Raw genomic sequence first — 12,539 nt, forward strand, 5'->3', positions numbered from 1 at the left:
GGCATCTTGTTGGACAGGAACGGACGACCCGCTTGCCGAAGCAGGAGGAGGCGCAGGGAAGGAGAAAAACTGAGACCCTGGTACATTAGAAGGGGGATCCGCAAGGTCGACGAAATCAGCATCCGAAAAGCCAATATCATGAGGGACCTGAGGGAAGGCGTCACAGCCATCAAGGCCAGGGGGAGGGTAACATCCCGCTGCGGCCTCTGGGTCCAGAGACTGAAAGGCCATGTCCTGGTCATGGGAGCCATAGGGAGGGCATCCCCCGGGGGACAGGGGGCGCTGATGAGATCCCCCACATTCGAGGGGGGCATCCTCCATCTCCTCCTCGGCCTCACCGTCGTGTAGGGACGGCCCAGCCGGCATAGCCATAGCCTTCTTAGACCCAGTAACTGACCACAGGAACTTGGGGTCAGAGACCGGGGACAGCTGGTGGCGGTTGAGGTTCGCCACAGTAAATAGAACCGCCGCCTTCTTCAGGGTGGAGTCTGCAGTAATGAGGTTGTTTATGGCCTCCGCCTCCGGCCCAATGACCGAGGGATCAGCAAATTGCCCTGCAAAGATCCACGCCAATGTCAGTACAAGAAAGAATGCAAAACAGTAAGTTCTAATAAGAAGAAGAGAAAGACCAGGATACTTACTAGGGCTGGCGCGAAAGCCCTCACGAACCGAGAGAGGCCCCTCTACCCAGAAATAGTCTTGTTTCCAAGGCTCTGTGTTGGACATTGAGCCCTCTATTAAGGGAAGCTCATTGTTGGCCTTCTGTAGATAGTAGAAGCCCTTGGAATTGTGCACTCCCATAAGATTATACAGGGAATGCACCTCCTGCGCCATCGGGGCGCGTTTGACGTTTCCCTTGAACCAAATGAAAAGGCAACTTAAAGTCAACCAACTGTTGGGCGACAGTTGAAGAGGGGCCAAATCGAAGTAGTTGAGAACCGCCATGAAAAACGGGTGCAGAGGAATGGTGCCACCCGCCTTCAAAATCTGCTCACTCAAAGCCACAAAGCCCTTCTCAGGGCGGTCGGCCCGGCAGGCCTCCTGAGGAGCATGCAGGGTGTATTCTGGAGCAACGCGGTAGTGCTTCACGATCACCTTCAATTTGTTCGGAGACACGTGTGACACTAGACTGGACGCCAGTAGGGGGCGTCGTCCTCTTCCTGGATGGACACCTGTCTGCGTGCTTTCGACATATCTGCAAAATCAAAAGAAAGATGTGAGGAAGAGGCAGAACACTTAACCCTCCATTTCTTCTTCCTAGCAAGATTTTTCCATCGAGGGAGCGATGGCGGGAGCACTAAGTTAGGATAAACTGAGACTAGGGGCTGGGGAGAGGAGCTAGCAGCCCCATGACTGTCATCAGGCGAAGAGGGAGTGGGAGGTTCTGGCGGAATGTGTCCCTCCATAAATTCTAACTCCCACCGCAATTCAAAAAGGGTCATCCTAAGACGCGCTATATGGTCACTAAGGCCCAGGGGTGAAGGTCCTCCATCTCCTCTCGACACCGAGTCAATTTCGCTCTCCACCACCCAAATTTTACGCCTAAGTTCGGCCATGCACTCAAGGTGGCAGATGAGGGCTTTCCTTAAGGATTCATAGTCCTAGTGAGGGTTGCCCTCAGGGGACTCTGAGTCTGAGGATAGGTCAATAAACTCAGCCCTCGGGGGTATGTCGGACGGGCCGTCACTGGCCATGAAACCACGTCCCAATAGAAAAAAGGGGCTCACGTATAAACGAGGGGAAGGCTACAAAACACAAAGGAATAGGCTTAATACCTCTAGATGCAAACCCCCTAAATGGCCTACTACAGGGTATAAAAAAAACAAAAACAAAGAGGAGGGGCGTGCATATGGTCAAACTCACTACAAGCTCAGACTAATGTACCCCATCCCAAGTACTGCTAGTTTGGACCCGATAAAAAATATATATATATAAATAAATAAAAGGGAGAAGGAAAGAAAATATACCTCAAGCGATTAAAAGAGCGAGGTTGGGGTCCAAAGGAGGTCGGGGAGTGAAAAGCACCAAAGAGTCGAAAGTGCGCGTCTGCAAGAATGAACTAGAAAGATGTGTTAGTCATAAAATAGACACACCAAGAAATTAGCTCATATGTAAAAAAAAAAAAAATGAAACTATGGAAAAAATGGGGTGGTGGAGGATTGAACCTCTTACCTCTTGAAAAAAAGAAGGATTCTCCAAACCACTAAGCCAAGGGAGTAAGGTGAAATATTAGGCCAAGCATGAAGGCCTATTTATAGGAGTCAAAGTGAATAGTCTACAAGAACACCTAAAGGTCCTCTCCTAGACTGGGGGGCAAGTGTTGAGGCTTAAAACTCCACGCCCTCGAAAGATCAAAGGCGCGCACTAAGGTCCCATAAGCACTTAATTACTAGATGGAGCTGCGATGCCCTCGGGCTCCCATTGTCCCGCACCAACCACGTACCTAGCGAAACCACGCCTTAGATGCACCTGACGGTCTCGCTGGTGGAGCACCTCGCTGGGCATAGTGGCCTCACTGGTGGAGCGCCTCGCTGGGCGTGGTGGCCTCGCTAGTGGGGCGCCTCGCTGGGCATAGTGGCCTCGCTGGTGGAGCACCTCGCTGGGCGTGGTGGCCTCGCTGGTGGAGCGCCTCGCTGGAAGTGGTGGCCTCGCTGGTGGAGCGCCTCGCTGCACATGATGGCCACGCTGATGGAGCGCCTCGCTGGGGGTGGTGGCCTCGCTGGTGGAGCGCCTCGCTGAAGGTGGTGGCCATGCTGGTGGAGCGCCTCGCGGCACCTAATGGCCTCGCCAAGAAGGGCCTCGCCATGCATGGCCTCGCCTAGAAGAGCCTCGCCACGCATGGCCTCGCCAAGAGGGGCCTCGCCACGCATGGCCTCGCCAAGAAGGGCCTCGCCACACATCTTTAGACGTCCACCAAGGCCATATGCCTATCGCCCAGACTCGTGAGTGACCTTGGGAGACTTCAGGCATCTCATGTCAAGGACACAAGATCTCCACCTCACACCAAAGGTCCCATTCCTTACACCTTGAGACCCCTATGCTTAGGGGCCACAGTACGAGTCGAATGGGACATGCTTGTACGACCTAGTACTGAGTACGGATACCAGTGCCAGTGAGACTACTAGAGTAAGAGTCATGGTCCGTACGTCTACGGCCATAGGTCAGAGTCGACACCACTACCTCCTGCGCCACAACGCCTGCCACCACACATCAGACATGGGTACAGACAAGTAGTGGAGACATCCTCCTGACACCTGCTCCTGTACGGGATGTACGACCACAACCTCTGAAGCCACTCCCCTGACACCGTACATATGTACCACTTGGTCTCCTGGACCACTATGTACCTAAGGCCATTAGAGCCTACTATAAAATGAACTCTAAGACCACCTGAGAGGGGGTTGGAAATTTTACTGTAGCAGAGGCTTAAGTGTGAATGAAAGACTGAATTCTCCATTATTGTTCTATCATTGTTCTTGAGTCATTGTTCAAATTTTTACAGCTTTCCAATTAGTGATCTTGATTTGATAATTTTTCCAACTCAACTTCGTTGACGAGTTCTCACCGTCAACACTTGGCACGCTCTGATACCAAGTTTTAATACCCTACTACCGTAGAGTCATTACCATGTGATTTAAAATGTGCCATTAGCTCGCTCATCGAGGTTTTAGATCGAAAAGTGTGAGTAAATCGGATTAAAGACTCATTTAATGAAAATTAAGTATAAAAGGGAAGGACGTCCATTAAAGTTATAAAAGTGATGCATTGAGATCCCAAAATACTATTCCAAAATGTATTTACAATTCAAAAATTACGGTACAGTGGACCTAACTGACAAAATTAGATGTCTACAACATGTCCCTCAAACAACCCCGGTCGTGGCGGCCAGGTAGGCCGAACATGTGCGCGCCACTCCATGCCCTCCAACTCATGCTTGGTTGACCTTTCCTTTGCCATTACCTAAACCATAAAGCACCCATGAGCCAAGGCCCAGCAAGAAAACTCAATACATAGCATATGACAACTCAATCTAATAATACACAACGTTAAATAGATAACAGATTATTCACATAATGGCCTATGCCGACCCAGGTGCTTTACCAGGCACTGGGTTCACGGTCTTCACCAAACAGGTGAGTACACCACCCTAGATGTCCATGCCATGGAAGCTTGCATTCTGCATGCCTATTGCCGCTCGGCCTACATTCAACATGCCTATCGCCGTTCCTAACCTTCACAGATCCTGGCCGTCACTGATCAATCATAACCATGCAAACATAGCATAACTACAAATAATCACACACAACATTAAACACAAATAATCGGGCCATGCCATGCTCTACGGGCACTAAAAAAATTCTTACCTGTGTCCTGAGCTGACTATCTAGTGTGATCTCGAGTGCGATCCCCTAAACCCGAGCCTCAATGGTAGAACCTAGTCACAATGCAATAATAATAACATCCATCAAGCCCTAAACCAATTAAGAACTTTAGAATAATATTCTAGCCTCCGAGACCTCAAATCCTACTAAATCGGGTAGTAGGATCCTTCCTAAGCTCTTAGATTTGGGTTCCCAAGCTTAAAACCTTAAATTGATCATTTTCCTGAATCTGAGTCGTTGCCCGCCCCCTAGGGTCGCGGTGCGCTACGAGTCAAAGAGCCTTGGGGCTCTCTTCTGGGGGACACGGGCTGCGACGCGCCTTACTTGCGCCATGACGCCTGGGAAAAATCAGAGGCTCCCCAAGCCTCTTCGCCCACACAGGCTGGGATGCTTGAAGAACAAGGTCGCGGCTCGAGCCCAAAACCCAGAAATCCTGCATGTTTTCACTATGTTTTCCTCAGCCAAACTTACGGATTCACACCCAATTCAACCCCTATGCCTAGTATTGAATCTAGAATCTATATCAAGGCAACCTAGTCTATGTAAACACCCCAAAAATTGTCCTGCAACTTCACTAAAACCCCAAAATCAGACTTAAGGTTCAACCCCATAATACCTCTAAACCACAACAAGAAAACTCAACAAGATCATCAAAAGTCCTTACCTAAATTGTTTGATTTAAGCCCTGGGTTGCTCCTAACTACTTCAGGCTTTAATTCCCTTTAAATTCCAAGCTTTCTCCCTTGAATTTCAGCAAAAAATCCCTTAGCCAAAGAGAGAGAATGAGAGTATTGAGAGAGAGAGAAAGAGGAAAGCTGAGAAAGTTGTGTTTTTTTCTTTTCATTAGTTCTACAGTTCTAATTAGTTTAAGTCTATCCTCAGCTGCAAAATGTCCAAAATGCCCCTAGGTTTACACCTTATCCACTTGATGCCTCCAAGGGCAATCTTGTCATTTGCACTACTCCCACTAATTCTTTGAGTGTTCCTATTAATCCCCAATTAATCTCAACATAATAAAATAACCGCTAAGTCACTACCTATTACCTGGTGATCCTGAACACGTGCTACATTCCCAAAATACCCCTAGGTTCACCCGAGCTGGGTATTCGACCCCGTTGTGACTATTTCGCTATTCCGCTCCCTAGAATCGTCTCAGATCATACATCAAAAATATATCTCCACAATACTGTGGTCTCAGTCATAACACACACATAATTTACATTTATGCCCTCAACGGGCAAAAAATTACAAATAAGCCATTATCAATGAAAACAACCCCACATGCATATTTAATTCACCTAAACATGCATTTCTAATCATATAATCATTTAATCCACATAATAACATAATTAAATCAATTATTGCCCTCCTAGCACACTAATAAATGCACTAAGCCTTATTAGCATATTTAGGGCGTTATAGTTAACCTCTTGAAACTATGCAACATCTCTTGGGTCTTGGACAGATATCCGACCATCTTGGTTCCTCGAGCCTAGTACTCATCGAGGACTTGATTCATGACAAGCTGAGAATTGCTATATATCTCAAGGCCCTCAGCTTTCAGCTCCAGGGTCACTCGTAGTCCGAAAATTAAGGCTTCGTACTCAGCTTCGTTGTTTAAGGAGTCAAAGCTGAATCTCATGGCACTGTGCACTCTATGTCCCTCGGGGGATACCAAGATAAGGCATGCTCCGATCCCATTTTCATTGGAGGACCCATCTATGAAAAAATTCCATATGGGTCGTACAAGCTGGGCCTCCTCGTGTCTCTGTGTGTTCCAGTGCACTCTAAAATTTAGTCCGCTAATGCTTGCCCCTTTATGGCAGTCCTCGGGTGATAACTGATGTAAAATTGACTAAGTTCGATTGCCCATTTGAGGAGACTCTTTGAGGAATCTAGGTTCTGAAGTACTTGTCTTAAAGGCTGGTTAGTGAGGACCCTAATAGGATGCGCTGGGAAGTAGGGCCTGAGTTTCCAAGAAGCCATTATCAGGAAAAAAATTTAGCTTATCCATTAGCAGATATCTAGACTCTGCCTCGAGGAGTCTTTTGCTTACATAATAGATAGGGTGTTGGACGCAGCCCTCCTTGCAAACTAAGGCAACATTTATGGCATTCATAGAGATAACCATGTAGAGGAGGAGGGGTTCTCCGTCTACGTGCTTCGACACTATCGGAGGATTCACCATGTGAGCCTTCAACTACTGGAATGCATCTTCGCACTCCTCTGTCCATTCAAACCTCCGGCCTTCCTAAGAGGGTGTTAAAGAAGGTAATGCACTTATCGGTAGCCTTGGAAACGAAGTGGCTGAGAGTTGCTATCCACCAGTCAGACTTTGCTTGTTCTTGTGATTTCTTGGTGATGACATCTCAATCAAGGCTTTTATGTTCTAGGGATATGCCTCTATTCCTCGAGCACTGACAATAAATCCCAAGAACTTCCCAGAGGCTACCCCAAAAGTGCATTTCTGTGGATTCAACTTAATCCCAAACTTGTGGAGGATTGAAAATGCTTTCGCCAAATCTTTCACATGGTCGGAGACTATCCTAGACTTCACCAGCATGTCATCCAAATATACTTCCATGTTTCGCCCCAGCTGGTTCTTAAACATCTTGTTTACCAGCCTTTGGTACGTGGCACCGGTGTTCTTAAGGCCAAAAGACATCACCTTGTAATAGTAGACTCCTTTGTCGAATCAGAAGATGGTGTGTTCCTGATCCACGACATGCATGGAAATATGGTTGTACCCTCAGTACGCATCCATAAACAATATGAGCTCATACCTAGAGGTAGTGTCGACCATTTGGTCAATCTTTGGAAAAAGAAAGCAATCCTTTGGGCATGCCTTGTTGAGGTCAGAGAAATCGATACACGTTCTTAAGGTGTCGTTAGGCTTTGGCAACAGCACTGGGTTTGACAACCATTTTGGATATTGTGCTTCTTGAATGAATCCATTCACGAGAAGCTCCACCCTAGTTAGGTCTATCATCCTCCTCTTCTGTTGTATCGGAGCAACGTTTAGATCCGCATTCAAGGCATGACAGATAATTTTGGGGTCAATGCCCGTCATTTCTGCATGGGACCAGGCAAAGACATCTTGGGTCTCCCAGAGAAAGCTCACCAAAGTTTCTCAAACCTCCGCCTTAAGGTTCTTCCCGACCTTTGTCTTTCATTCAGGGTCATATATGTCAAGAATTACTTCTTCAAATTCCTCCATGGGCTCGATGGCCCTCTCATCTACAACCCTGGGGTCCAACTCGTTGGACTCCTTATCTTGCTAAACAGCCTGAACCTTCATATCCTCTTGAGGAGACTACTCGAGAGCTACTACTTCAACTACCATCACTGGATGCTTTAGTGACACTTTGTAGCACTGGTGGGCCTCTTTTTGGTCCTCGCGCAGAGTGCTTACTCTCACCCCTGTGGGAAACTTCATGCACAAATGGAGAATAGAAGTGACTTCCCCAAACTCCACTAGGGTCGAATGTCCCAAGATGGTGTTATAGGCGAAGGAGCAATCTACCACCACAAAGGTGCAATACTTAAAGGCCTTGTGGGGCACTTCTCCAAGTGTCATTGGCAGTTTGATTTGTTCCATCAAAATCAGACATTCACCCGAGAACCCATAGAGTGTGGAGGTGCACAGGGAAATGTCACTCATTGTCAGCCCAATCTTCTCGAAGGCTAACTTGAACAGGATGTACACAGAACTCCTATTGTCCACCAAGATTCGAGCAACCATCTTATTGGAAATTTGGCACTCAATCACCAAAGGATAGTGGTGGGGAAGTGCACTCTTTGAGCATCATCCTCAGAAAATGTGATGATTTGGTCTGTCATCCATGGCATTTGTGTTGGGATGCCACTTCATCATCGTGATTTAGGGCCCGTGCATAACAATTCTGTGAGCCTCTTGATGTGCCCCCAGATATTGTCCATACTCTTTCGTTCATCGAAGGAGGTCCATGGGTTGCTTGCTGCAGTGCAGTAGGTACTTGGCCTAGGGCCTAAGGAGGCGCCACCTGTTGAGGAGGAGGCATGGCCATGGTCGAAGCTTGATCAAGGCGTGCTCTAGCCTTGGTGTACTGGTGAAAATGTCCCAAATTAATGAGATTCTCAATCTCATCTCGAAGTTGCCTACACTCGTTGGTGTGGTGTCCAACATCATTATGGAATCTATAGAACCTTGTTGAGTCCCTTCTCTCCCGATCCCTCTAGATGGGCTGAGGCTTCCAATAGATTTGTTGTTCTGTGGAAAGGAAAATGTTTTCCCGAGTGTCCACCAAATCTGTGTACTCGGAGTACTGAGGAATGTACTTCTCCTCGAGAGTGCAAGTTCTCTTGGGCTTCTCGCCCTTGCCCTCTCCCCCGTGTTTGATCCTGTTGGGGGTTTCGCTGGGTGCTACTGACTGGGCTGGAGTCATTGTTCTGGCTCTGAACAGAGACTGAAAAGCACTGTATCCAGTAGGAGTTGCTCCACAGCCTGAAGAAATGGCACTAAAACCAGCTTGGGGAACAGTTGGGTTGTACTACGCGACACTCATAACACTTGTCTGTATGGGAGTTTATGGTGAGAACTAAGGTTTTGAAGCTATGACAGTTGGGTCTGTTGGAGCCGGGAAGTAAATCAATCCTTCGAATGCTCCAATTTGGGCATCTTCCTAGCGAATGTACTCATTGGCCCACCGTATGAAGTCACCGAGCCTGTGGCATCCTCTCCGTTGAAGGTCATTCCATAGTAGAGAACCTGGTCGGATACCAGCTTGTAAGGCCATCAATAGTTGTCCATCCTTGGCCCTTTTGATCCTAGTTGCTTCCTCATTAAAGCACTTAATGTATGCCTTAAGGATCTTGAGAGGTCCTTGATTTGTATTGGCCAAAGCATTGACCTCGAAGTGTACCTTCCAAGCAGCTATAAATTGCCTTCAGAAGGCGGTGGAGAGTTGGGGCCAGAATGGATGGATCCTGGCCAATGCTTCTTAAACTAATCATTTTTTGGTCCCATCGAGGTTAACTGGAAGACATGGCATTTGGCGTCCTCAGAGATGCGTTGAACTGACATTAATCTGTTAAACTTAGATAGTTGGTCCGAAGGATCTGGGAACGAGGTGATGTCTAGCATCTTGAAGCCTTGAGGGAACGAGGCTTCAACAATGTGTGGAGCATAGGGCTCCCCATCTTCATCCTCCGAGTCGGAGTCCTGATTTGTCTCCATGCCATCTTCAGCATTATCCTTTTTAAACTTTCCAACTCCGGGTGGAGAGGGTGGTAATCTTAGTTGGCACTCTGTGCCGGACATACCCTCTGGTCGGGCATGGCTTCTCTTCTCCGAGCATTAAGATTATCTCAGAGATCTGGTTGCGGTTGTCTCCCGGGGAGGTCCTTCGGAGCTGCTCTGTTCTTGCGAGCATTCAAGTCGTCTCGTAGGTCGGGTTGTGCATTACATCGACCACCATCCTCAGGGTATCCTACGTCTGTTTCCCCCTCGGAATTGACATATTTATTGTTAACAAAGATGTTAATTCCTTATGCTCAGTTAGCAAAGTCGTTTCTTCTATTAGCCCCTTGTCTGGGGTTCTTTTGAGGTTGGCGAGACATTGGTGAGACACCACCTCCAGGCCTGGTGCGATTTGCCGCACCGCGCTCGGGAGGAAGGCTCTGGGCTCCGCAGATGCTAGCGGCCTGGAGGTTTCCTTAGGCACTATGACATTCAAGATCATTGGCCCTCCTCAAGACATGAATGGGCTCAGAAGCTTGATGAGTCCTCTTTCTCTTATGAGAGGGCTCAACTTTTTCTTTCCCATGAGCTTGAGGCATAGGGGGTGCTCCAGCTCCAGCTGGGTGCGCAAGTGGCACGCCAGCTATCAGATCTTGCGCCATGTCAGTGGGGTGCTAAGGAGGCATGTCCACTGGTGGAGCAAGTGGCGCTCCAGCTTGGTGCGTGGGTGGCACGCCAGCTGGTTGCCTAGGTGGTATTTCACCATGAGGGTCCACTTGCAACCCTTAAGCTGCCAAAGTGGTCGTCATGACGTTAACCACCTACAGTAAGGTTGCTATATTCCCTTCCTAGGCCTCAATTTTCTGCTGCTGGGAGGCGATTTGACACTTGTAGGCCACCAATTCTGGTGGCTCCTCCTTGTAGAATGACTAAGAGTACTCACTTTCGTAGTAGTCGCCTCTGTCTTTTACATCGTATATGTCATCACCATCGTAGCCTTTGTCATAGGCCACCTCCGGGTTTGTTGGTGGAGGTGGCCGACTAGCTTTGCTCCCTCAGCAACGATGGGAGGTGAGATTTTTTCAGTGGTATTGTGTCTTGTGGTAACCATGTCTGAATCTTCAAAGCTTTCTTCAAGCTCTCAATGAAAGCACCAAAATGTTGACTGCCTTTTTCGCTATCAACTAATTAAATCAAGCTTAAAGAAAATGCAATAAGAACACAAAGATTTTACATGGTTCAGGTTATTAATTACCCATGGTCCACGAGTCACTTGTATTAGGATTTGGGAAGCTTGGGGATCTCAAGCTTCTATGGAGTTCAAGTAGTGTATTTGCAATGCTTTGAATACAAAAGTGGGAATCCTTTCCAGGATCCTTTACAAAGTGTGTCCTAACCCTATTTATAGATGGCTAAGGGCAATTAATTCCCTTAATGATGATTTATTACAGATATTCTCCCTTAATGGGGTATTAATGCTAATAAATATACATTCCATTGATTATGGAGCTGGTGGGCCTGGGCGTATCTCCTCGAGCCCACTTACGAGATTACAGCCCACAACTTTTTGAGGTAACACGTTCCTGACAGTGTCAGGGGGTAATCGTACGTTTTCTCATGTCAAGCGGTATCGTGAGACATACTGCTTGTCGCTCGTACGGAATTGACACCTGACTTAGGTAATAGTAACATGTCAGACATATGCTTGTGGTCCAAGGTCTCTACACTTGACACCTAGCACTATACTCAAGGCTTAGAGGACGGTTCCTGCAAGCCCGAAGGATTGTAGCAGAGAGGACAGGGAGAGTATCATAAGTGTAATCCTCGAGGTCTATCTCCCCAAGAACATCCTTCTCTAGACGCAGTGCACGATCAAGACGGATAAGCTTGCCCTCTGAGGAGCTCTAGGCGAGCTCACCTAAGTTTCATTATCTACCGTGAAACTTAATTACTCTCTAATGATAGCCACATGTCACTTGGTGAAAACACGGACAACAATATCTTTTTAAACTTATAAAGATAATAAACAAATATATTCCTTTTAAAATTTAATTAATTCAAAACTAATTTGTTAGATTATTATTTTAATTATTTATTTTTAATCAAATTAAAACAATAATTAAATAAACAAATAATATTTGAATTTTAAACAAGTCAAAATTCAAATCCCAGGGACACTTGTCAGTGAGTGTGGCATCACTCACTGTGCAAGCATAGTGAATGGCGTGTACACACACTCATATGTCCCTAATTTTTCTCATTTGTTTGTTTAATTAAAATTAAGGCAGTATATTTATAAATGTTATTTTAAAATAAATATCAGTTAATTCAAAATTAACCTTATCTTAATTTATCAGTTTTGAATAATTATATTATACTAAAATAATATTTCAACTCTCTATAATATTAATCCAAACACTGATTAATATTAATTTTAACTAATATAAAGTATTTCAATTATAAACTAATTAGTCAAATAATTAATTAATTACACATAATTATCACTTAGCCTTGGAATATTTTTTTTTACAATTTAGTCATTTTCTCCATTAATCTTGCCTGTGATATCTTTACCCTTCACAGTGTAGTACAAACCCAAGTCGGGGGCCGTGGACCTATAATACTAAGCTCCAATAAACCAGACTATTAATTAAACTCTTTAATTAAATAATCTTATTTATTAAGTCCATTATTACTCCACTTTAAATATGAAACTTCACTATTAATGATTATAGAATTATATTTACAGAGCATTCTCTTGCCTTCCATTGATATAATCAATATATTTAGTTATGTCCTCCATTTATTGATTCGCTAATTAGAGCTAGTCAAGAATTATCGTTTTACCCTTCTAATTACCTCTTGTTCTTTAAGTATCATTAATTCACCAGTGAATAATTAATCTATAATCATATTATATATTTGAGCTCAATAATTAT

The sequence above is a fragment of the Humulus lupulus genome, chromosome 2 (assembly GCF_963169125.1).
Source record: "Humulus lupulus chromosome 2, drHumLupu1.1, whole genome shotgun sequence".
NCBI lineage: Eukaryota > Viridiplantae > Streptophyta > Magnoliopsida > Rosales > Cannabaceae > Humulus > Humulus lupulus.